The sequence below is a fragment of the Caretta caretta genome, chromosome 3, assembly GCF_965140235.1.
Source record: "Caretta caretta isolate rCarCar2 chromosome 3, rCarCar1.hap1, whole genome shotgun sequence".
Taxonomy (NCBI): domain Eukaryota; kingdom Metazoa; phylum Chordata; order Testudines; family Cheloniidae; genus Caretta; species Caretta caretta.
This window is the reverse complement of record NC_134208.1, coordinates 69859378-69886659: the sequence shown is the minus strand read 5'-3', so window position 1 is coordinate 69886659 and position 27282 is coordinate 69859378. Positions and strand designations below refer to the sequence as shown.

General features: G+C 42.6%; 1 protein-coding gene across 3 annotated transcripts in view; it reads right to left on the bottom strand.

Annotated features, from left to right (window-relative positions):
* Nucleotides 1–27282, bottom strand: part of ANKRD6 (ankyrin repeat domain 6) — a 165567-nt gene that overhangs the window by 112742 nt on the left and 25543 nt on the right. The gene's annotated exons all lie outside the window — the stretch shown is intronic.

Genomic DNA, 27282 nt, shown 5'->3' with positions numbered 1-27282 from the left:
AAAAAAACTAAGAAGAGAATATGGCCCATTGTTTGAAGAACAAAAATACGTTCAATTACTTCTTAATTCTTTTAATGGTTCCTTCTGAAGGGTAAAGAACAAAGTATTTCAGCTATCCAAATAAAAGTACTGTCGTCTTGTCTGTTTGTGGCAGGAGCAGTACCACAGTACCTGTATTATTACACTTGTACAAACAAAAACCTAGTAGTTTTCAGCATACTACTCACAGGGATGTACTGTGACACTGAACGAGGCCAGATAAGCAGCAGTGAATCCTCACAAAGACAAGTGTTTGCAAAACATCCTCTGGTCTTGGACACTGAGCATGAAATGAATGACACTCACAATACAGGGGCAGCTGAGACAACCGCCCCTGTGCCCATTCTCACTCAGGAAGACCAATTTACATGTCAATAGCTGAATCCCCAGGGCCCATTAGGTTAAAGAATTAAGGACTCTCCAGCTGATCTGGTCAAGCAAAACTGGCTCAGTTGCTCCTGCAGCACGTCGTTTGCTCAAGCTTCAGGGAAGGGGGCTAGAATCAAGTTGTTTCTACAGCATGTCTAACAGACTACTTAGAGATATTAACAGCTTGCTTTATCACATCAGAATTTGTAAATAATTTCTTAATTTGGTGTACCTAATCTTTAGCATATACCATATATAACATGAGTATCTGCTTCAAAAGTAACAAAATGTCAATACATTGAGAAAAAGAGAGATGTAAAGGTTAAAAAGGTGATGTTTCTTTCTTACACAACAATTTTTGTAAACGGGAACAGCGTCATGAGTAGGATGACCAAATTTTCAAAGTGAAAAACCAAGACAGTTATAGAAAGGTGAAAAGAACGTGGGCAACCAGACAGGAGACTATTTTGGTGAAGGGCCAGGGAGGTGTGAATAGGAAAGCTTTGGCTGTTGGGAGTGTACGGGGGGGGGGCCGAGGAGGGGAAGTGGGGAGGGTGAAGAAGCAGGAGGCAGCATCTAGACACTTTGTGGAGAAGATAGAATGGCAGCACACAGCAATGAAAAGCTTGATGGGGAGTGGTCCTTGAGGAACACGTGTGTTTAACCAGCCTGTCATAAATTATAACTGCCAATAGGCTCTTTTAGGTGTCCACAGCTTACAGCTGGATGCTTTACAAAAACAAGGTAGAACACCCTTTCCATAAAACTAGTACACACTACAAGATTGGCCCTGTTTTCAGAGCCTATTCCCAGTTTTCTGAGACACTTGCTCACCCAACTCATAAAATAAACTATACAATTATAGGTGCTGGAACTAGGGGAGCTGCACCCCCTGGCTTGAAGTGGATTCCATCATATACAGGGTTTACAGTTTGGTTCAATGGTTCTTAGCACCCTCACGATACAAATTGTTTCAGCACCCCTGCTATACATCCCACTGATTAAAACATTAGTCCACGCCAGGACTCTGAGCTGGATTTCACTATTGTACTTGTAAGGTGTCAGTTGAGCTGGCAAATTATCATAGGAATGGCCAAGGCTTTTTTTGTTTTGTTTTTTCAAATGAAAACTGGAAGTTGAACAGATCATTATTCATCTGTAAATTAACACAATTAGTTGCAGAGGCTGGGGTGAATTGGAGAGCTAAAGTAAGCATGTTTTCTTATTGTTGCAGCAGCTCTTTTCAACTATCATCCTGTCTCTAATCTCTCTTTCCTTGGCAAAATCATTGGAAAGGTAGTGAAAACAAATATCCAATATCCAAATATCCACTGGCACCTACCAATATCCTGTGTCATTTGTAATTGGGCTTCAGACCCATTGCAAGTCTCCTTTCTACCCTTTGCTGCTTCCATATATTTCTCTGTACTAGGGTAGAAAAGAGAAGGTTCTCACCGCTATCAGGAAAGACAATTACATCAAATAGTAAATGCTAGTGATTGTAGAGGATAGAGAAGTGTGGATTTTAATGAGCAGATGAAACAAACATAGGGGGTTTATCTCCATGAGAAAGATGCACTGGTTTAAGTTAAGGTGTGACTTTAAACTGATTTAGTTAAACTGACGCAAAAGGCTGCATGGACACTCTTGCTTTGGGTTAAGCCAGGGTTATTCTGGTTTAACTTAAATTGATTAAGCATAGGTTTAAGATAAACTGAAAAAAAAGACATTTTGAAAATGAAATAAGTGTTGGCATATGGATTTGCACCAATTTAATTAAACCCCGGGTAAAATTACTATTTAAGTAAATTCAGTGCAGCTTTCTTACATAGACAAGGCCAATATAACAAAATTTTCTCATTTCCAGGAAAAAATATCTGTGTATGCAAATGGGATCTTATAATTTTGTTTCCTGTGCTTCATCTTTTACATGTGATGACAGCAAGCACTCATTTGCTGCTCTCTCCTTATGATAATGCAGGGTCCCAGGGCTGCCACTTTCCCTCTTTGTGAGTTTTGGGGCTTTTCCACCCCTCCTCCTCCTCCTTTGTTTTCCTCTTAGCAAGGAGCAAATTAAAGTACTGGGACATTATTATTTCCATAGTCATTTAAGCTCATGGGTAGGGCCCTACCAAATTCATGGTCCATTTTTGTCAATTTTAGGGTCATAGGATTTTTTAAATTGAAAATTTCACAGTTTCAGCTATTTAAATCGGAAATTTCACCGTGTTGTAATTGTAGGGGTCCTGACCCAAAACAAGAAGTTGTAGGGGGTCTTAAGGTTATTGTAAGTGGGCGTGGTACTGCTCCCCTTACTTCTGTGCTGCTGCTGGTGGCGGCGCTGCCTTCAGAGCTGGGCTGCTGGAGAGCAGCAGCTGCTGGTTGGGAGCCCAGCTCTGAAGGCAGAGCCACCACCAGCAGCAGCCCAGAAGTTGTGCCACCCTTACGTCTGTGCTGCTGCCTGCAGAGATGGGCCCTCAGTCAGCCGCCGCCACTCTCCGGCTGCCCAGCTCTGAAAGCAGCAACGCAGAAGTTAGGGAGGCAGGGTATGGTGTTGCCACCCTTACTTCTGTGCTGCTGGTGAGGTGCTGCCTTCAGAGCTGGGAGCCTGGCCAACAGCCGCCACTCTCCAGCTGCCCAGTTCTGAAGGCAGTGCAGAAGCAAGGGTGGCAATACCACGACCCCCCTAAAACAACATTGTGACCCTCCTACAACACTCTTTTGGGTCAGGACCATCCAAGTTGAGAAATGTTGGTCTCCCTCCTGAAATCTGTACAGTATAGGATAAAAGCACACAAAAGACCAGATTTCAGAGTCCGTGATGTGTTTTTCATAACTATGAATTTGGTAGGTCCCTACTCATGGGAAAAAATAATTGTGATTAGGGCTGTCAATTAATTGCAGTTAACTCATGTGATTAACTCAAAAAAATTAATCACGGTTTTAATCGCATTTCACCTTTAAAGTAGTACTGGCAGTGAATGCAATGAGTAATACTAAATGAGCAGTATGGTAATAATAATTAAATAACTGCAGTGACTTATTTTGTTTAGGAGAATCCATCCTCAACATACAGGATTCTGAAGACTATCCACTTTCAAGATCACCATCATTTTCTATAGTTTCAGAGTTATCTGCCAATGTTAGTGTTTCAGTCACATCATGTATGTCACACAGCCACAGTGTATCATCTGTAGCAAAAAGAAAAACGACCTCCATTATCCAGAAACAACCATAGAGAAGTTTGTGATAAGAACCAGCAGATTACAAAAAAAGGCAACTGATTAAAAAAATTGCCTGGTTTGTTTATGCAACTGTCATAAAAATAAAGGGAAGGGTAACCACCTGTCTGTATACAGTGCTATAAAATCCCTCCTGGCCAGAGGCAAAACCCTTTCACCTGTAAAGGGTTAAGAAGCTAAGATAACCTCGCTGGCACCTGACCAAAATGACCAATGAGGAGACAAGATACTTTTAAATCTGGATGGGGGGAACAAAGGGTCTGTCTGTTTGTGTGATGCTTTTGCCAGGAACAGATCAGGAATGCAGTCTCAGAACTTCTGTTAGTTAGTAAGTAATCTAGCTGGAAATGCGTTAGATTTCCTTTTGTTTAATGGCTGGTAAAATAAGCTGTGCTGGGTGGAATGTATATTCCTGTTTGTGTGTCTTTTTGTAACTTAAGGTTTTGCCTAGAGGGATTCTTTATGTTTTGAATTTGATTACCCCGTAAGGTATTTACCATCCTGATTTTACAGAAGTGATTCTTTTACCTTTTCTTTAATTAAAATTCTTCTTTTAAGAACCTGATTGATTTTTTTCATTGTTCTTAAGATCCAAGGGTTTGGGTCTGTGTTCACCTGTACAAATTGGTGAGGATTTTTATCAAGCCTTCCCCAGGAAAGGGGGTGTAGGGCTTGGGGAGATATTTTGGGGGAAGACGTCTTCAAGTGGGATCTTTCCCTGTTCCTTGTTTAACATGCTTGGTGGTGGCAGCATACGGTTCAAGGATAAGGCAAAGTTTATACCTTGGGGAAGTTTTTAATCTAAGCTGGTAAGAATAAGCGTAGAGGGTCTTTCATGCAGGTCCCCACATCTGTACCCTAGAGTTCAGAGTGGGGAAGGAAACTTTGTGTATGATTGAGAACCCACACTTCATTAACATGGTTCAGTCATTAAGACCAGGACACAGTCCACACAACACAGCAGATGAAGCAGGCAAATAGCTCGATAAAGTGTATGAAAGAGAAATTGAGCAACATGCAAAAGGTCTAGAGGGTAAAACTGTTAACCTGAGTCTGGATGGGTGGAGCAATGTCCACAATGATCCTGTTGTATGTGCTTGTGTGACAACAGAAGAAGGGAATGTCTTCCTTACAGAAACAATTGGTACATCAGGAAATGCACACACAGCAGAACACTTACAAGAAGTAGCAGTAAAAGCTATAACAAACTGTGAAAAAAAAATTTCAAATGTCTAGCACGCAACTTGGTCACAGACAATGCTGCAAATCCAGGATGAGAAGAAATTATTTAGAAGAGAGTCCCAAGCTAATAACATACGGTTGCAGTGCTCATTTGATGCACCTCCTAGCCAAAGACTTCAGTGTTCCAGAAATAAAGGCTAATGTTGTTGAAATTGCAAAATTCTTCCATAAACCACTTTGCAGCAGCTGCTCTGAAAAAAATGGGAGGAACCAAGCTAACTGTCCCACCAGACACGCAATGGAACTCAGGAGTGGACTGTTTTGGCACTATATCAAGAACTGGCCTAATCTGATGACAGTTTGTGAACAAAATCATGAAAAAATAGATGGCACCGTCAGACAAAGTTCTCAATCTTGGGCTTAAGAGACATGTTGAACACATGCTGAGTACCCTGAAGCCTATTTCTGTAGCCTCGAACAAAATGCAGGGAAATAGCTGTTTTATTGCTGACGCTGTTGAAATTTGGAAGGAACTGAGTGAGATCTTAAAAAGAGAAATATGCAAGGACAGAGTTAAATTACAAGCATTAAAAAAACGAATGGGACAAGCACTACCTCGAGCTCATTTTCTTGCAAATATTCTCACTACTCAGAACCTTAATTATTTGTTAAAAACAATTAACAAAAACAAACCTGATTTTAAAAAACTTGAATGTTTAACTACATTCAAAAACTCATATGCTTATTTTGTTAAAATAGTATATGTTTGCTGTTGAATACATAACATTGTTGTTTTAGTTAAATAAAACAATTTAAATGTCTGTCTGGTGATGTTCTCCTCCTAATACAGCATGGCAAGAAAATCCTCCAAAAATTAATGATTGACCTGTTGAATGGGAGATAATTCACCTCCCAGTGACTTCATAAATATCTGCTTCAGTTACCTTTGATAAATGAAATAACCAAACAATCATTCATTTTCTGAAAGAGCTGTAAAACTAATCTGAAAAGTTTTCATAATAAATCACTTTAAAATTGTATAGTGTGTACTTTCTGAAAATGAAACCTACATCTCTGAGTTGTGAAGAATATGTATTAAGATTATAATCTACAAGAATGCACTTTTATGTAGAAATCCATGATTAAATTGAGTCTTCCTGACTAGTCAGAGAAACGGGGTGTGGAGCATGCTTTCAGAAGTCTTAAAAGAGTAATACTCCCATGTGGAAACTACAGAACCCAAACCACCGAAAAAAGAAAATCAACCTCCTGCTGGTGGCATCTGACCCAGAGGATGAAAATGAACATGCACTGGTCTACAATGGTTTGGACTGTTATCGAGCAGAACCCATCATTACCATGGATGCGTGTCCTCTGGAATCATGGTTGAAGCATGAAGGGACATATGAATCTTTAGCGCATCTGACACAAATATCTTGCAATGCCGGCTACAACAGTGGCATGTGAATGCCTGTTCTCACTTTCAGGTGACATTGTAAACAAGAAGTGGGCAGCATTATCTCCTGTAAATGTAAACAAACTTGTTTCTCTTAGCGATTGGCTCAACAAGAAGTATGACTGAGTAGATTTGTAGGCTCTAAAGTTTTACATTGTTTTACTTTTGAATGCAGTTATTTTTTGTACACAATTCTACATTTGTAAGTTCAACTTTCTTTCAAGAGACTGCACTACAGTATGTGTATTAAGAGAATTGAAAAATACTATTTATTTTTACAGTGCATATTTTATAATAAAAATATAAAATGAGCACTGTACACTTTGTAATCTGTGTTGTAATTGAAATCAATATATGTGAAAATGTGGAAAACATCCAAAAATATTTCTATAAATAGTATTCTATCTTTTTAATCACACAATTAATCACGAGGATTTTTAATCACTTGATATCCCTAATTGTGATGAACCTCCATGGTTCCGCAAGCAATGGTCACTCCCTATATTACCAGGTCTGATTTGTATTTTTAATCAGGCTTTGACACATAGCATTGGAACTGGTAAAATCCTTCAAGGCTTATAGACTTTAACAAAGGATGCTATTTCACCTTATGGCACCTTAAGGTATTTTTTGTTCTGATTTTTCAACATATAGCTATTGAAAAACTTAACACAACAAACTGCTTTACCAATAACAAAGGGAGTATCTTTGAGGCACCTGTGTATCCTGATTCCACTGTAAATGTGATGGATACATTGAAAACAAACTGGATAAGAGGATTAGTTTCAAGAAATCCAATTCCCTTGGTGGTGATAGGAAGTTTTGCCACAAAACATCTTTCAGATGCAAGTCAGGATGCAATGCATATCAGCTGTTAGAAGCACATGTATTGGAATACTAATGTGTTTTCAATAACAATGTAGCAGATGTACCGGTTGCATTATATTAGAATTGGTTTACCAGTGCATGATATTTAAGACAATCTAATGGGTTAAAAAAAAAAAAAAAACAACTTATGAACTGCTCAAGTTAAATGCACTTTATTTTCTAGTTTTTTTTTAAAAGTTACTCCAATCCAGAACACTGCCCACAATATTGCTGTGTTATGAAACTGAATTTGGATGTGCAAAAATAAAAGTGCACTATGCTAGGTATGTCACACCCAAAGCAACAACATTGGGAAATTGGTAACACATCCTGGCTAGAAAGGAGCAATTTTAATCCAGAACATGTCAATGATTAAAAAACAGCAGTTGTCAGAAGAGAATTCTAGGGGTTCTAACCCTGAAGAAAAAGTATCTTCTCACACTCAACTATGCACATTGAGCGGGTCTCAAGGATATTCAATAGGAAACCAAAAGTGGCAAAGCTCAGTAAAAAAAAATTTTACTTCTGATTGTAGATAATTGTATTAATCTCTGTGGCATCAGTTACTCTGTATTAAGGTTTGGCTGATGGAGGAGTATAAATTTGGAAAAGTAATTACCATTCATTTAGAAAAAAATGATGTTTATTTTCACATCTGGTATGCCCCTAACTTGGCCTCCCTTTCCCCTTACATGACAGAATCCCCTTATGTGAAGCACATGACTTGGTACAAGAAGTCACTCCCCCTTGAGAGTTGAAAAAAAATAAGTAATCTGGACTAGCCTGTATCATCTCTCAGGATGTGACTATCTCTGTGTCGGTGCATGGTTAAGGCATCAGAGATGTTTATATGTTCTTGAAGAAAGGCTAGGGAATTGACTACCACGCTGAAGTAATATGACGAATGCATGTAATGTTAAAACCAGCACTGTAAAAAATATCACACAGCTAATGCAAGAGGAAATAATGTTTTAAATTGACTAACACTCTTTCCTCTGTTCAGGCATTTCAAGTATGTGTAAGATTTTATCCCATTCCCCACTTTCGAAACGAGCTCAACGTGGGTCTTATTTAAGGGTAAACTTTTCACAATGTTTATATAAAAACAATGTTTTTGATAAGGAGTTTCTGTTACAGAATTAGAAGCATGTCCTGTACATGATAATGCAGTTAACCATACTAGCAACTCACTTCATTAAAAAAAAATCTCAAGTGATTTTTGAAACCCTTCTTGTATCAAATTGCCTACATTCTTCCCTCATTACAAAATATATTACTCTTGATCTTGCACACTGAATCAAAGTATGTCTTTTATATTTAAAATATTCTCTACTCACAACACACACCTTCTGAGAGTCATCCTCTTTCGTAACACCATCTGATCAGTAATATATTGGGGGAAATTTTCAGTGAGCTGCAGTAGCTCTTTTACTTCACTCTGAAGAAGCACTAGTTCTACAAAAGTAATTTAGACATTCTGGTTAAATGGTGCATATAATTTTATAACCAGAAGCCACCTCTGTGAACAGCAGAAGCTATGTTGATGGGAGAAGCTCTCCCTCCAACATTGCGCTGTGCACACAAGCATTTATGCCTGCCTAACTTATGTTGCTTAAGGAGGTGGTTTATTCACACCTCTGAGTGACATATATTATGCTGGCATAAGCTGTAGTGTAGACACAGCCTGAATGTCACTCTCCAAAGAAATCTCTCTCTCCTATCTTGAGGGAGCCAGAAAAAGGGGGCAGTGACAGCTTTTATTTCGGCCAAAGGGACAGAGAAGACTAAGATCTTCCAAAGCATTGTCACAAAGCCATGTGTGTTCCAAGGTGGGCACAAAGGCCCAAACAACTTAATGGCACAAGGTATTGTCAGAATCTATCAACCATGACAGGGCTCCTTCAATACTTAAGACAATTCTCAGGTGATTAAGGGGATGCTATCAGAGGGGAAGGTGCCTGGGACTGGGACAGAGGTGAGAAGATTAATTGAAACAACAGGGAGGGAGCAGGAGCAAAGAGATCTACCAGCTCCTGCTAGTTGAAGGACAAGAGAAGACTCCAGTCCCTCAGTAAAAACCACTAGAGATGAGCTTTTGATGTGGTAAGAGTGAAACTACTCACTTCTAGTGGATTATAAGAGCGCAACTCCATTCCCCAACTGACAAACTTTTTTTTAAAAGTGTAAAAAAAGCTATTTTCTCTAGTAGCTGAGACTCTGTGCCATATTTCCAATCAGATAATATTACGGATGAGTTAAATCCTTCTATACACATGGATTTGTAACAGAAAGGCTGTCAGACTCAAGTGTAGCAACAAGCAAAGCAGTATAAATTGGTTTTAGATAATAGTATGTTCAGTGTTAAAATGTGTTTGCTTTACTGTTAATAACAATTTGAACTAGGAAGGAACTTACACTTTAAATAGCCTAACAAGGGAAACACTTTGTATACAATCTTGCAGTGCAACTACACTGATTTCAGTACTTAGGCAGATTAGAGTACGGTTCCTTCCGCAAGAGACAAATCCACTGTTCAAATGATCTTTAGTCGAGAACACACAAGACATGTTGGATCATATTAAAGAAGTTCTGTATTAAAATCACAAATGAGTTTGATTCCCCATAGTTTAAATTCCAGGGTATTACTAATTAAGAGGTCTCTTGGGTTTTGGTACTGTTTCTCTCCCTCTATGTGTGAAACTTGCAAGCTGCTAATTGTGTTAGTACATTCTAAGACAGAGTCTGTTCTCAAAGCAATTCACAGAGAGAGAGAGACTCAAAGCAATACTCTAACAACAGAAACAGCACCCAGAGACTCCCAGCCCTTTTGTTGTATTAACAATTGTGATTAAAATAGAGATAGAGGATGTATGTGGATGGATGCTTGGTATGGATAATAACTGAATGATCAGGGAGGTGCCAGCCTAAGAATCCAGTGTCCATCGGCTGAAGAAAGCGTCCAGTGGAAATAACCAGAGGACCCCCGGAGGGCAGACTGGAATCCACCCAACAGCCTCAAGAATGGGAGAACCAAAGAACAACATAACATCTAGCAGCACAGACCCGTCAGGAATGTGCCATCTGCTGATTGATTCAGCAACAGCATGATGAAGCAATTCCCATAGACTGGCATAGGAAGAAATTCCTATAAAAATAGACTCTAAAAAGTGAGAACTTTGGGGTCTCATTCTGCAAACCAACTTCCAGGAGCATCAGATGAGCATCTGACAAGGCCCTGCTCCCTCCTCATGTCCAGGCCACCTGGCCAGTGGCTTGGCATGAGCAACTCTAAGGCTGGTAACTATGATAACAACCTTGCTGAACCTGTGTGTGTGTGTGTGTGTGTGTGTGTGAATAAATATGAGATTGAATGGAATGTTATAGCTATAACTGCTTACTATGATTCTTTCTGTATTCACAATAAATGTGGTATTTTGCCTTTTTCCCTTTAATAAGATCCTGCTGGTTTTTGTTTTTATTGGTATAACAGACAAACTACCAGCAGGTATTATAAACACTAGAAAAAAGGCACATCAATGACTGGAGTAAATGAGAGGTCTAGCAACATGCAGCGACCTTCCTTCCTCCCATACTTTCCGTTGTTCCTCAGAATGGTGCACATTAGCATGAGAAACAATTTGTCATATATTGAGGCAGAAAGTTTTAAAAGACAGCAATATCCTTCAAATTCGTCAACTGAAGTTGGAAACATGGCTCTTCATTTCTAAAGAAAATCTATTTGAAAACAGTACAATTGTTGTTCTGTAGTATCAAGAAGAACATTAACTCCTTAACACAAAGGCTGCATTTGTATTCGTTTGTACAGTGCTAGTACAATGTGACCCAATCCTCATTTATACGTTGTGATTACTTTATAAATATTTATAACAACCACAAGCTTTCAAGGATCATAGGAGGAAACCAGACTATCAAAAGTACTTATTTCAATTTTCACATCCACTGAGCATAGATGAATATGTAATCGGACAAGTCTCTCAACACTGTAAAACTGATTCAGTGTATTTATCTCCGGATGCTCAGTAGTACCATTACAGTGTACCTATATGCACACAACTAATAAAATATCTTTTTAGCATATGAACATCTGGATCCACATGAGCTTAGAATATAGTAGATAAAGAATTACATAGAACAGGCTGTAAAATCATTGGGAGGTGACAACAACTTGCATGCATAATTACTGGAAAGGAACTGGCTCTCACAGGTCTCAAGTCACTTGCATAGTAAGTATCTGTGCAAGGAGGATAGAAGACTGAGGTCTGGGCTCGGCCTATGATAACCTGGGGCTGGTGGGGAGGCAGAGAGATTCCTCCCCAGTAACCAGGGAATTTGCTCTTCCCCAGAGGGAAACCCCACCCTGCTATGCCTAGTGCTTAGCTGGTTCAGTGTGGAGCTAGCTGAGCCAGTCCAGAGGGGAAAGGACAGGAATCTTTGAAGAAAATTCTCCCCATATGGACCAGGGAGCAGTAGCTTCTTTTGAGTGCCCCCTCACCCACAAACACAAAAGATGGGGGAGTGGGCCAGCCGGTTATCCCCAGAATCTTGGGAGAAAGGAAGTGAATCAAGATCCCCAGGCCACCCAATAGTAGACTCCAAGACACAGAGGTCTGTCCACTTGGGGCCTAAAAATAAAAACAAGTATGTATCCAGTCTCCCCAAAAGGATGCTCCTAATGGACTTTGATGTACATTCAGAAGACAGAACTGTCCATCATCATGGGCCAACAATACAGAAAACCTTGCCTCCTGTCCTCTCAACCACCATGGGATGTTCAGCAGGTCCAATCTTGTTCTCAAAAACTGCACTGTGAACTAGTGTAATAAAAAGCTTTAGAACATCTAATGTTATTGCAGTATTCAAACCAGACAATATGGAGTAAGAAAGTATAATTTTGTCCTTGTATCATTGGAACTACTGAAACCTAACTCTTCAAGAATCAAGGAAGTATTTTATGGAGATGTGCCAAAGTGTGGTGTTACCCATGCACAAGGCACTCTTGAATCAAACCAGCTTCATCAAGGACAGCTGCTCAGAAAGGCAAGAAAGAGCAATGAAAATAATTAAGAAACATAAATATGTGTTGGGATGACTCTTATTTAATAGATGATGAATTGAAGCATTCCAAGACAGCCAGGCTCTCTACTAAATCTTTTGGTCTTTACACTTACCTCTAATCTGAGGGAAAACATTAATACATGAGCAATCTTCACAATGTTCCATGATAACGAAAACAGAATGTAACTGTAATAGAACCTATGAAGAAAGTCCAGAATCTTTAAAACCTTAGCCAAAGTTAAGGAAGACAGGAGAGTAGCAAAATATGGACCCTGGACCTCAGAAAAGCAGACTGACTCCCTTAGGGAACTGACGGGCAGGATCCCCTAGAAAGCTAATATGAAGGGAAAAGGAGTCCAGGAAAGCTGGCTGTATTTTAAAGAAGCCTTATTGAGGGTACAGGAACAAACCATCCCAATGTGAGGAAAGAATATCAAATGTGTCAGGCAACCAGCTTGGCTTAACAGTGAAATCTTTGGTGAGCTTAAACACAAAAAGGAAGCTTACAAGAAGCGGAAACTTGGTCAGATGAGGAGGAGTATAAAAATATTGCTCAAGCATGCAGGGGTGTAATTAGGAAGGCCAAAACACAACTGGAGTTGCAGCTAGCAAGGGATGTGAAGGGTAACAAGAAGGGTTTATATTAGTATGTTAGCAACAAGAAAAAGGTCAGGGAAAGTGTGGGACCCTTAATGAATGGAGGAGGCAACCTAGTGATGGATGATGTGGAAAAAGCTGAAGTACTCAATGCTTTTTTTGCCTCGGTCTTCACAGAAAAGGTCAGTTCCCACACTGCTGTCCTGGGCAACACAGTATGGGGAGGAGGTGAGCAGCCCTCAGTGCTGAAAGAACAGGTTAAGGACTATTTAGAATAGCTGGACATGCACAAGTCCAGATCTCATGCATCCAAGGGTGCTGAGGGAATTGGCTGATATGATTGCAGAGCCATTGGCCATTATCTTTGAAAACTCGTGGTGATCAGGGGAGGTCCCGGACGACTGGAAAATGGCAAATATAGTACCCATCTTTAAAAAAGGGAAGAAGGAGAACCCGGGGAACTAAAGACCAGTCAGGCTCACCTCAGTCCCTGGAAAAATCATAGAGCAGGTCCTCAGGGAAACCATTTTGAAGCACTTGGAGGAGAGAAAGATGATCAGGAACAGTCAACATGGATTCACCAAGGGCAAGTCATGCCTGATCAACCTGATTGCCTTCTATGATGAGATAACTGGCTCTATAGATACCGGGAAAGCAGTGGACGTGATATATCTTGACTTTAGCAAAGTCTCCCACAGTATAGTCTCCCACAATATTCTTGCCAGCAAGTTAAAAAAGTATGGATTGGATGAATGGACTATAAGGTGGATAGAAAGCTGGCTAGATTGTCGGGCTCAATGGGTAGTGATCAATGGCTCCATGTCTAGTTGGCAGCTGGTATCAAGCAGAGTGCCCTAGGCATAGATCCTGGGGCCAGTTTTGTTCAACATCTTTATTAATGATCTGGATGATGGGATGGATTGCACCCTCAGTAAATTCATAGATGACATAAAAGTCCTGTTGGTGCGGGACCAGCAGGCTCCAGACCTGGCTCCGCATGGCTCCCTGCCAGTGGCAACATATTTCTGCTGCTCCTAGGCGGAGGCCTGGCTGGGTGGCTCTGCACGCTGCCTCCACCTACAGGTGCCACCCCTGCAGCTCACATTAGCTGCAGTTCCTGGCCAATGAGAGCTGCGGAGCCAGCGCTCGGGGCAGGGTGGGGTGCTGGGAGGGCGGCACGCAGAACCGCCTAGCTGTGCCTCCACCTAGGAGCAGCAGAGACAGGTCTCCACTTGTGGGGAGCCACCCAAGGTGAGCACCCACCGGATCGGGCACCCCAAAACCCCTCCCGTGCCCCAACCCCTTCCCCGAGCCCCCTCTTACACCCAAACTCCCTCCCAGAGCCCTCACCCCACACTGCCTCTTGCATCCAAACATCGCACCCAAACTCCCTCCCTCTTAGTTAACCGGAATTTTTCCCTTACCAGCACCTCCCATTCCCCCAACATGGCGAAAGAAAAGCTTTTACTGTACATATTTTCCAACCTTCTCAAGTCCACCATCAGGTGGTGCCTTCATAGTAGGAGTTTACCATTAGACTTATGGCCAAATCACTTTTAAAAGGTGATCTGCAAACAAAAACAAAGACCTGAATTTCTGCTCATTTTTGATATCTTAAGTTGTATACAGAAGGCTTGAAATTTTGGTTTTGTTTCAATTTAAAATACAAAGTATTCCTGTTTATGTTTTCCTAGACATATTAGGAAAGTGAAATCTTTTCTTCCTTTCTCATTATTGGGGGTGTGAGAGAGGAAGGGAAAATTAGGAAAATGTATCTGTACTTACCCGAAAATTTCCTCTCTTTGAACAAGGTCCACATATTTATTACGAGTACTTCAGCATGCTTACAAGCCTGGGGGTAGAACCAGACCTGTCAGTCACTGGCAGCAGGAGATTACTCTGCCTCCTGTTCTCTCCAGCTGAGAATTTCCACAGCAGGCATAATTCAAATCTACTTTCCTAATTTAGATTGTGTTAAATATACTTTGAGGAAAAAAGAACAATTTCTTTTACCGCAGAACATGGTAAACCCTCATGACAACAAACCCAAATGCTTGTATGTTGTCAATTTCCATCTCTGTTCTGGATTATCCACTTGTCCCCAGGATGGGCCAGATCTATTGATTTTACTGCTTGAAAGGAAATTTTCAGGTAAGCACAGATAACTTTTCATGTTCTTCTTAGTGCTGAGGTCTACAGTGCTGTTATAATAGGATTTTCGTAGCAGTGTGCCTCCAGGTTTGGAAGCAGGATCATCCTTTACATACAGATAACCAAAACAAGACAAATTATATATAAATATCTCCTCCATCTTCCCAAGTGCACTAAAGCATGGAGAAGACCTCTGTGAAAAGAAAAGAAACGGCGGTGGCTAAGATTGGATGATCAGTAGGCAGAATTTGGTGAACGAATAGCCATGTAGCTGACATGACTAAACTGTGTTGCAATTATCAGTGCTCCTGAAGACCAGACTTTGATGCTTCAGTGAAGGAAGAATATTTCTTGAATTAATTTAAGGAACAAATGTCATGATAGTTGTGAAGACTACCTGTCTGAATTAAAAATACTATCACCCCTTTTGACCAGAACCATTAGGCACAAATTGTCTTGTAGGTTGCGCCAATTAGGAGGAGAAATTGGTGATGATGGACTCAGGTGTTTCTTTGATGCAATCATGTTTATTTACAAAAAATATACATAAAAGTCCTGTTTCCGTGAACACTACAGGAAATGAACAAGAAGAGACCGTTTCTTTGCGCACAGTTTCAATCCCCTTTTCCAGTTTGCACTTAGCCCAAAAATCACTCTCAGATTTTCTCAAGAACACATTCCCAGTGCTCGTTCTGAAAGCATCCTTAGCTTTACTGTGCCCCTTCTCTGTCAGCTTGTCTGGTGTTTTTCCTGCTTCTCTCTCACAGACATGCAAACCTTCACAAAACAATAGACAGAGGAACTCCTCTGCTCACATGTGCATTGCGGGTGCCTTTGTCTTGGGCAGTGATGTGTGCCTGTGTTTGGGGTACAGTCCACTATTATTTCAGCTCTCTGGTTCCATAAAGGAACTTATGCGTTTCTTACAACTATCTTAAATGAAGGGCAGCAGTTACTCCCAACCTACATCACAGACACCCTGTCATAAATATAAAGGGAAGGGTAAACCCCTTTGAAATCCCTCCTGGCCAGGGGAAAGCTCCTCTCACCTGTAAAGGGTTAAGAAGCTAAAGGTAACCTCGCTGGCACCTGACCAAAATGACCAATGAGGAGACAAGATACTTTCAAAAGCTGGGAGGAGGGAGAGGGACAAAGGGTCTGTGTCTGTCTGTGTGCTGCTCTTGCCAGAGACAGAACAGGAATGGAGTCTTAGAACTTTTAGTAAGTAATCTAGCTAGGTATGTGTTAGATTATGATTTCTTTAAATGGCTGAGAAAAGAATTGTGCTGAATAGAATAACTATTTCTGTCTGTATATCTTTTTTGTAACTTAAGGTTTTGCCTAGAGGAGTTCTCTATGTTTTGAATCTAATTACCCTGTAAGATATCTACCATCCTGATTTTACAGGGGGGATTTCTTTATTTCTATTTACTTCTATTTTTTATTAAAAATCTTCTTGTAAAAACTGAATGCTTTTTCATTGTTCTCAGATCCAAGGGTTTGGGTCTGTGGTCACCTATGCAAATTGGTGAGGCTTTTTATCCAACATTTCCGTGCAAGTGTTGGGAGGATTGTTCATTGTTCTTAAGATCCAAGGGTCTGGGTCTGTAGTCACCTAGGCAAATTGGTGAGGCTTTTTACCAAACCTTGTCCAGGAAGTGGGGTGCAAGGTTTTGGGAAGTATTTTGGGGGGACAGACGCGTCCAAACAGCTCTTCCCCAGTAACCAGTAATTGTTTGGTGGTGGTAGCGGCCATTCCAAGGATAACGGGTGTAATATTTTGTACCTTGGGGAAGTTTTGACCTAAGCTGGTAAAGATAAGCTTAGGAGGTTTTTCATGCAGGTCCCCACATCTGTACCCTAGAGTTCAGAGTGGGGGAGGAACCTTGACATGGTGTTAGCGGTGGGATTAACCTGAAATCATTTGAGATCCAGTTGAGATTTTTTGAACTAGAAATACAGATTTTAAAAAGGAAATTTTTTTTTTCTTTGGAAAGAAAGTCCAGAAAGCAGCTTTGAAACTGAAAGCAGCTTGGTTTCTCTCTGCTTTGTGGCCAAGCAGAGACAAAAGGGGATTATCTTGTGAATTGCAGGTTTTCTTTGCCTGGAGGCAGGGTACTTAACTCCTGCAGGGAAATTCACAGTCTTCCAACCCAGAGGTTTTTTTTTTCTTTTCTTCCTAAAAGTAAATAGGGGGTGTGTGTTCTACCCATTTGCTTTTTCTTTGGGCTGGGTAAGCAGGTTTCCAAGCAGTTGGAGGTTTTTTGCTTTAATTTGGGCCCAGAGCAGGGACAAGGGAATTGTCTTTTTCTGTAGGCTGACAATCACTATCAGAGAATAGGTATTCTATTCCAGCACAGCAAAATTTTACAGCCAAGTTTTGTTTGTTTATTTCTAAACCTCGGGTGTAAAGTTAGTAAAAACAGAGAGGTTAGAATGGCAAAATCCGCGGCTCGACTACAGCTCGAATTAGCCAAATTTCAGGCTGAGGAAAGACAAAGGGAACATGAAAGACAGATAGAACTCATGCAGCTGAAGAAGGAACAAGAAATGGAGGCAAGGAAGCATGTGGAGGAGGAGAGGGAAAAAGAGAGGAAGCATGTGGAGGAGATGGAGAGGATAAAGGCCCAGCAGAATATACCAACAAACCCTAGCAATCCTTCTCCAGGTACCACTTCCCATCCCAGAAAGTTCCCCACCTACAAGGCAGGTGATGATACTGAGGCCTTCTTAGAAAACTTCGAAAGGGCCTGCCTTGGGTACAACATCTCTACTGACCAATACATGGTAGAGCTGAGGCCGCAGCTCAGTGGACCCTTAGCTGAGGTGGCAGCTGAAATGCCTAAAGAACACATGAACAAGTATGAACTGTTTAAATCCAAGGCGAGAGTCAGAATGGGGATAACACCCGAGCAGTCTCGTCGGAGGTTCAGAGCCCTAAGGTGGAAACCAGACATGTCATTTACCTGACATGCTTACCACATTGTGAAACATTGGGATGCCTGGATATCAGGAGCAAGTGTTGAATCTCCAGTAAATTTGCCCTTCCTAATGCAAATGGAACAATTCTTAGAGGGTGTTCCTGAGGAAATAGAAAGATACATCCTAGATGGGAAACCCAAAACTGTAATCGAGGCAGGAGAGATTGGAGCCAGATGGGTGGAGGTGGCAGAGAAGAAGAAAACTGGTCGCAGTTGGAGCGGAGACCAGAAGGGACCACCCCAGACCACACCCTATTACCGGGGGCCGCCCAAAGCCCCACCTACCTCCCAAAGAGCCCTCCAGACCCCTTATCGTCCCACCACCCCGTTCTCCAGCAGCCCTCCTCGCCCCAGTGACCCGTCAGCTGGACGATGTTTTAAATGTAACGAGCTGGGGCATGTAAAGGCCAACTGCCCCAAGAACCCCAACAGATTACAGTTCATTGCACCGGAATCACACCAGAGGTCCACAGGCCCAGATACCTCCCAGATACCCTTGGAGCGGAGGGAAACTGTGAGTGTGGGCGGGAAGAAGGTCACCGCGTGGAGGGACACCGGAGCACAAGTGTCAGCTATCCATGCTTCCTTAGTGGACCCCAATTTAATCAACCCAGAGATCCAAGTGACGATTCAACCCTTCAAGTCCAACTCTTTCAATTTGCCTACAGCCAAGTTGCCTGTCCAGTACAAGGGCTGGTCAGGAATGTGGACTTTTGCAGTCTATGATGATTATCCCATCCCCATGCTGTTGGGGGAAGACTTGGCCAATCATGTGAAGCAGGCCAAGAGGGTGGGAATGGTCACCCGCAGCCAGGCTAAACAAGCCGTGAGGCCTAGCTCTGTTCCGGAAACTTCTATCAGGACCCAGTCAGAGGTGATGGACCTGGACCCCAGGCCAATGTCTGCAACAGCAGTAGTGGATCCAGTCCCAGAGACCCAGACGGAACCAGTCCCAGAACCGGAACCAGCCGAACAACCAACACCAGACCCCGTGTCAGCACTGAATCCAGTACTTGCAACCTCAACACCAGAGGGCCCCACCGAACCTGAACTGGCAGCAGCCGATAACCCGACCCAAGAGGCTCAGCCGGAGCCTGAATCCCAACATAGTGCACCAGCGGAGAGCGGTTCACAGTCAACAGAAACAGCTCCATCCCCTATATCGCTTCCAGAGGGACCAAGCCTAGGTCCACAATCCCATGAGGAACTGATGTCTCCAGCATCAAGGGAACAGTTCCAGACCGAACAGGAAGCAGATGAAAGCCTCCAGAGAGCTTGGACGGCGGCACGGAGCAACCCACCGCCTCTCAGCTCTTCTAATCGATCCAGGTTTGTTGTAGAAAGAGGACTTTTATACAAGGAAACTCTTTCTGGTGGACACCAGGAAGACTGGCATCCTCAGAGACAGTTGGTAGTTCCAACTAAATACCGGGCCAAGCTCTTGAGCTTAGCCCATGATCACCCTAGTGGCCATGCTGGGGTGAACAGGACCAAAGACCGTTTGGGGGGGTCATTCCACTGGGAGGGAATGGGCAAGGATGTTTCTACCTATGTCCAGTCTTGTGAGGTGTGCCAAAGAGTGGGAAAACCCCAAGACCAGGTCAAAGCCCCTCTCCAGCCACTCCCCATCATTGAAGTTCCATTTCAGCGAGTAGCTGTGGATATTCTGGGTCCTTTTCCGAAAAAGACACCCAGAGGAAAGCAGTACATACTGACTTTCATGGATTTTGCCACCCGATGGCCGGAAGCAGTAGCTCTAAGCAACACCAGGGCTAAAAGTGTGTGCCAGGCACTAGCAGACATTTTTGCCAGGGTAGGTTGGCCCTCCGACATCCTCACCGATGCAGGGACTAATTTCCTGGCAGGAACTATGAAAAACCTTTGGGAAGCTCATGGGGTAAATCACTTGGTTGCCACTCCTTACCACCATCAAACAAATGGCATGGTGGAGAAGTTTAATGGAACTTTGGGGGCCATGATACGTAAATTTGTAAATGAGCACTCCAATGATTGGGACCTAGTGTTGCAGCAGTTGCTCTTTGCCTACAGAGCTGTACCACATCCCAGTTTAGGGTTTTCCCCATTTGAACTTGTATATGGCCGTGAGGTTAAGGGGCCATTGCAGTTGGTGAAGCAGCAATGGGAGGGATTTACACCTTCTCCAGGAACTAACATTCTGGACTTTCTAACCAACCTACAAAACAGCCTCCGAACCTCTTTAGCCCTTGCTAGAGAAAACTTACAGGATGCTCAAAAAGAGCAAAAAGCCTGGTATGATAAACATGCCAGAGAGCGTTCCTTCAAAGTAGGAGACCAGGTCATGGTCTTAAGGGCGCTCCAGGCCCATAAAATGGAAGCATCGTGGGAAGGGCCATTCACGGTCCAGGAGCGCCTGGGAGCTGTTAATTATCTCATAGCATTCCCCACCTCCAACCGGAAGCCTAAGGTGTACCATATTAATTCTCTAAAGCCCTTTTATTCCAGAGAATTAAAGGTTTGTCAGTTTACAGCCCAGGGAGGAGACGACGCTGAGTGGCCTGAAGGTGTTTACTACGAAGGGAAATGTGCTGGTGGTGTGGAAGAGGTGAACCTCTCCATGACCCTTGGGCGTATGCAGCGACAGCAGATCCAGGAGCTGTGCACTAGCTACGCGCCAACGTTCTCAGCCACCCCAGGACTGACTGAACGGGCATACCACTCCATTGACACAGTGTTTCTCAGCAAAAAACTGTCTGAGAGGGAAAGCAACTGGTCAGTCACCGAAAAAGAATGTTACGCCATTGGCTACGCTCTGGAAAAGCTACGCCCATATGTTTGGGGACGGCGTTTCCACCTGCAAACCGACCATGTTGCACTGAAGTGGCTTCACACCGTCAAGGAAACTAACAAAAAACTTCTTCGGTGGAGTTTAGCTCTCCAAGATTTTGATTTCGACGTCCAACACATCTCAGGAGCTTCTAACAAAGTGGCTGATGCACTCTCCCGTGAAAGTTTCCCAGAATCAACTGGTTAAAATCGTCCTTGAGATGTGGAAAATATTGTTAGTCTTTATGTACTTGGTAGTATATTTAGAGATGCATGTGTCTTATTAACTCTGTTTTCCTAGAGCTCCAGGAAGAAATCCCAGCCAGTGTTTCACCCTAGCTGAGATTTGGGGGGCGTGTCATAAATATAAAGGGAAGGGTAAACCCCTTTGAAATCCCTCCTGGCCAGGGGAAAGCTCCTCTCACCTGTAAAGGGTTAAGAAGCTAAAGGTAACCTCGCTGGCACCTGACCAAAATGACCAATGAGGAGACAAGATACTTTCAAAAGCTGGGAGGAGGGAGAGGGACAAAGGGTCTGTGTCTGTCTGTGTGCTGCTCTTGCCAGAGACAGAACAGGAATGGAGTCTTAGAACTTTTAGTAAGTAATCTAGCTAGGTATGTGTTAGATTATGATTTCTTTAAATGGCTGAGAAAAGAATTGTGCTGAATAGAATAACTATTTCTGTCTGTATATCTTTTTTGTAACTTAAGGTTTTGCCTAGAGGGGTTCTCTATGTTTTGAATCTAATTACCCTGTAAGATATCTACCATCCTGATTTTACAGGGGGGATTTCTTTATTTCTATTTACTTCTATTTTTTATTAAAAATCTTCTTGTAAAAACTGAATGCTTTTTCATTGTTCTCAGATCCAAGGGTTTGGGTCTGTGGTCACCTATGCAAATTGGTGAGGCTTTTTATCCAACATTTCCGTGCAAGTGTTGGGAGGATTGTTCATTGTTCTTAAGATCCAAGGGTCTGGGTCTGTAGTCACCTAGGCAAATTGGTGAGGCTTTTTACCAAACCTTGTCCAGGAAGTGGGGTGCAAGGTTTTGGGAAGTATTTTGGGGGGACAGACGCGTCCAAACAGCTCTTCCCCAGTAACCAGTAATTGTTTGGTGGTGGTAGCGGCCATTCCAAGGATAACGGGTGTAATATTTTGTACCTTGGGGAAGTTTTGACCTAAGCTGGTAAAGATAAGCTTAGGAGGTTTTTCATGCAGGTCCCCACATCTGTACCCTAGAGTTCAGAGTGGGGGAGGAACCTTGACACACCCCCTCTCAGCTTTGCCCACTGCCCTGGTGGAGCTTACAGTGGTGACACCCTAAAGAGGAAACAAACTGACAAATTACTATTGATGCAGTCTTAACTATTTACATATCCACTGTGTGTGTTGGAATATATTCACATCATCAACCCAAGTTTTTCTTTCCCTGCCCCAAATGCCTAATAGGGACCTTCTTTCAATGACCCCTGAAGAACATCTATTATTTCCATGGAATCTGCTCTGTGGAGCATGGCCCACCTTGTGATATTACACCCCATATACTTCATAGAAATATTGTTATGACATGAACATGGCATAACTAAGATATGTTTTATGCAAATTGGGTCATGTGAGGTATCATTGAAAAGGTTATGATCTACTGAATGTGTTTATCCAATTTTTATACATGTATCATTTCTGTATCTGAGGTTAGGATTATTGACTTTGTTACAATTACAACTGTGTCTGTATTTGGGGGTTTCAGAGTAGCAGCTGTGTTAGTCTGTATCCGCAAAAAGAAAAGGAGGACTTGTGGCACCTTAGAGACTAACAAATTTATTTGAGCATAAGCTTTCTTGAGCTACTCACGAAAGCTTATGCTCAAATAAATTTGTTAGTCTCTAAGGTCCCACAAGTCCTCCTTTTCTTTTTGTGTATTTGGGGGAACGCCCACCAGACAGTAGGCAGTCAGCCTGAATGAGCTATTTAAGAAGGACAATAGAACTTTGAACGGTTTCAGAGTAACAGCCGTGTTAGTCTGTATTTGCAAAAAGAAAAGGAGTACTTGTGGCACCTTAGACTAACCAATTTATTTGAGCATGAGCTTTCGTGAGCTACAGCTCACTTCATCGGATGCATCATGCTCACAGCTCACGAAAGCTCATGCTCAAATAAATTGGTTAGTCTCTAAGGTGCCACAAGTACTCCTTTTCTTTTTGTTAATAGAACTTTGAAGACACTAATCTCCCACTGTCCTGAGGAACTTCCTGGGATGTTGCTTTGACACTGCAGGGTCATTTGATGATGTCACCTGGTACAGAGTACCACCTTGGACACTGCTGGTATTTTTCTACTGGAAACAAAGGTTTCACGCCTTATATAAATTCTATTTAAGGCTGGGGAGTAAGGCCATCAGGACTCTTCTTCATTGTCTCCCCATCCAGGAAGAAAGATTGCTAAAAACATCTGCAGGAAAAGGAACTAAGCTGAGGGAAAGGCAAGGGCTGAGTCCAGGCTGAGAGGGGTCTAGTCTGCAAAGAGAAATAACTGGAAATCTAAACTACAGAAACTCAGCAACCAGCCCAAAAATAACATTAAGGTGAGAGGTTTCAGAGTAGCAGCCGTGTTAGTCTGTATCCGTAAAAAGAAAAGTAGTACTTGTGGCACCTTAGAGTAATAAATTTACTTATTTATTTATTACTTAGAGTAATAAATAGTAACTTAGAGATTTGTTAGTCTCTAAGGTGCCACAAGTACTCCTTTTCTTAAGGTGAGAAATTACATTTTGTAACCTGTTTCTTGAGTGTATTAAGCTTAGTTTGCATGTTTTGTTTTATTTGCTCAGTGATCTGTTTTTTTCTGTTTGCTATCCCTTGTAATCACTTAAAATTTACATTTTGTAGTTAATAAACTTATTACTTGTTTATTTCAAAACCCATTTTATGCAATTCATATCTGGAGGGGGCAAAAAGCTAGAAATATTTCTCTACACATTGAGGGAGAGGTTGAATTTTTATGAGCTTGCACTGTGCAGATCTTTCTATACAGCTCAAGACATTATTATTTTGGGTTTTATACCCCAAAGAAGGTGTGCACGTGAGTGCTGGCCATTCTCCAAGCTAAGTCCTTCCACACAGAACTGATTTCAGTCTGTGTCTGCAGCTGGGTATGTTACCTGTGTGTGTGCTGGAGAAGGCTTGAGGGCCTAGCACAGCAAGAACAGGGTGAGAAAACCCAGGCTGGTGGAAAGGTCAGGCTCAGTGAGACCCCAGAACATCAGGTGGCACCCTGAAAGGGGGGTTCAACCCATCACACACCCATTCTGTTCTAAAGGGGAAACTCATTACTGTCACAAATTTTCCAGCCTCAGTTTCCATAGCTATATTTCTAGTTTCAGGTGGCTGCCATGCTGAAATCTTGTCCACATGATACCTTCTCAGATGGTCCTTATATATAACTCAGAGTTTAGTCTTGGGACTCAATTGTTTACACCAATTCATTTATTTGGGCCAGTATTACCTGGTTAAACCTTGGGAAGACCATGGGTTAAAGCTCTTACTCTTCTTTCCCCTAGGATTGTGGAATCAGACAAGGGACCCTCTTAAAAGTTTCCCCATTACATCATTGAGCCTTTTCATTTTATCAGAGGATATCCTAAAATTTTCTCTAGAAAAGATGTGAACTTTTTCGGTTTTGGACTGTAGGGTTTCTATATAGTCCAAATGGTACAAATTGCTTTGTTCCTTGTCAGGAACTCCCTACCAGAGGTTCACTGGGGTCCTTTTCATCATGCCCAAACATGAGGAGTGCTGGAGTACACTTTGTACTCTCTTTGACAGCTGTTCTATAAGTAATCAAAAGAAAGGGGATATGCTGATCCAAGTCCCTTTTGTGCTGTTCTACAAAGGTAGCCAGCTGAACCCCCCCCAGAATCCAATTGAAACTTTCCACCATCCTATCAGATTGTGGGTGCGCTGGGGTGGTGAGAGTTTTGTGGTTCCTTAGAATCTCAGAAGCCTACTGAAACACTATGGATTCAAAATTGCTCCCTTGATCCATGCGTAAAGCGTTCATGACACCAAATCTGGTGAAGAATTCATTCAGTAGAAACTCTGTTACAATCATACAGTCTTGGTTCCTTACTGGAAATTCAGGCCACTTTGCAAAGTAGACTAGGGCTACCAACAAATATTGATTACCAGACTCCGTCTCAGGCAAAGGCCAAAGCACATCAACAGTAATGCACCCCTGTAAGGATAAGGCCTTTTCCTTTAGCCATATTGTAAGGTCTGAGGCCTTTGTCTGCAGCCATATTAGGAGAGCAGAAACCAGAAAGTCACATTCTCACATTCCATCTAAATCATATTAAAACAATGTAACATTGGGCTGTTAAGAAGGTGATCCTGTCCTAATAGCACCCATCATCACCAGATAAAGAAACAAATCTTAAGATGGTTAAAGAAAACTTTGTTTGATGGCATCCTGTCTGGCAAGAAATCACTTATCAACAAGTTGTGGTTGTGAAAACCCTGCTTCTTTATTGTTTTGTCTTTATGATCTCCATTTCTCTATTTCAGAGTAGCAGCCGTGTTAGTCTGTATCCGCAAAAAGAAAAGGAGGACTTGTGGCACCTTAGAGACTAACAAATTTATGTGAGCAGAAGCTTTGAGATGAAGTGAGCTCTGCTCTATCACAGATGGTCGGGGAGGAGGAACACCCAACTCTCTACCTCAGTATGAAACTCCTTCCGAGGGAACAAAAATATGCAGTGGTGGAGAGAGAGTGCCTCACCGTAAAATGGGCCATGGAAACATTGCGCTACTACCTGCTCGAGCGCAGATTTGTCCTCGTGACCGACCATGCCCCTCTTCAAAGGAGAAGAACGCAAGGGTGACCAAGTGGTTCTTATCCTTCCAACCTTTCCAGTTCCGTGTGCAACATGGAGCAGGGAGCCGTCACGGCAATGCCGATGGCTTGTCACATGTGCACTGTCTGGCGTCCCAAGCTGCCCAACCCTTTGGTGTTGAGCAGGGGGGAGGGATATGTGACAGACCCAGACCAGTGGGGTACAGGAGTCTGGTAGAAGGCAAATATACTGGCCACTGGAATAACAGTTTTCTGTTCCCTGAGTGACCAGGGCAGGGGCTGCACTAGAGCAATCAAGAACCTGATAGAACCAATTAAGACAGGCAAGCTAATTAAGACACCTGGAGCCAATTAAGAACATACTAGAATCAATTATGGCAGGCAGACTAATCAGGACACCTGGTTTAAAAAAGACCTCCCATCAGTTAGGGGAAGATGTGCAAGGAGCAGGGAGTAAGATGGTGTGCTGCTGGAGGACTGAGGAGTACAAGCGTGATCAGGCTTCAGGAGGACGATCCTGCGGTGAGGGTAAAGAAGGTGTTGGGAGGAGGCCCTGGGGAAGTAGCCCAGGGAGTTGTAGCTGTCATGCAGCTGTTACAAGAGACACTGTAGACAGTTGCAATCCACAGGGCCCTGGGCTGGAACCCAGAGTAGAGGGCGGACCTGGGTTCCCCCCATCCCCCTCAATCCCTATTTGAGACAAGAGAAGGTGACCTGGACTGTGGGTCCCACCAGAGGGGAAGGTCCCTGGCCTATCCCCCAACCCACTAGGTGGGTGAGCAGAGACTGCGGGGATTGTTCTCCTCCCTTCCCCCATGCTGGCCAGCGATGAGGTTAGCTGAGTGAACGGCAGGTTTGAGCCACTAGCAAAAGTGGCCAAACTGAGGGTGGCCGTGAATCTCTGAGGCAAGCAAATCCACCAGTAAGCGCAGGACTCACCAAGGCAGAGGAGGAACTTTGTCACAATTGGTAAAAGTGGTGAAAGGTCACTGGTAAAAGGTCCCGCAAACCCACAGAACAGTACACCCTGAGCCCCAAGAATTGGGCAAGGGTGGGTATTTAAATTAACCAGATTACACCCTGGGAAAAGTTAGGTGCCTTTTGCCTGGAGCCCTATGAACTGGGAAAGGGTGGTGGTGCCTAAATTAGCAAGATTACACCTTGAGCCCATGGACGGGTAAAGGTGGATGCCCTAGAGTGTGTGTAACAGAGAATTTTGTATGGGTAACACCTCACTGGTGCCCCCACAAGATACTGCTGTCTTAAACAAACCTCCTTTTCAATGCAAGCATCACACTTCCCCAATAGAATTTTTCTCTAATCTTGAACAAGGTTTTTACAACTTCAAAATGTCCAGCAGTTTTAAAATCATGACAAAATCAAAGGACCTTTTTCAATGAATCTCGTACAACCAACTGATACCTGAACTAATCACCCACTGGTTTTTTCCACATCTCCTACAAAAATCTCTGGAGAAGGAAGATCTGATTGAGCAGTTGGCCACTGTGGAGGCAGAAAAAACTAGTGGGAACTTCAGGAGGTGGGACATTTCCCTGCTGCCAGTGACAGACAGGTCAGGGTCTGCTCGCAAGCTGCCCATTGTAATGAAAATGTGGACCTTAGCATGAAGAACAAACTTTTTGGAGGAGTCAAAAATACATAGCAGCA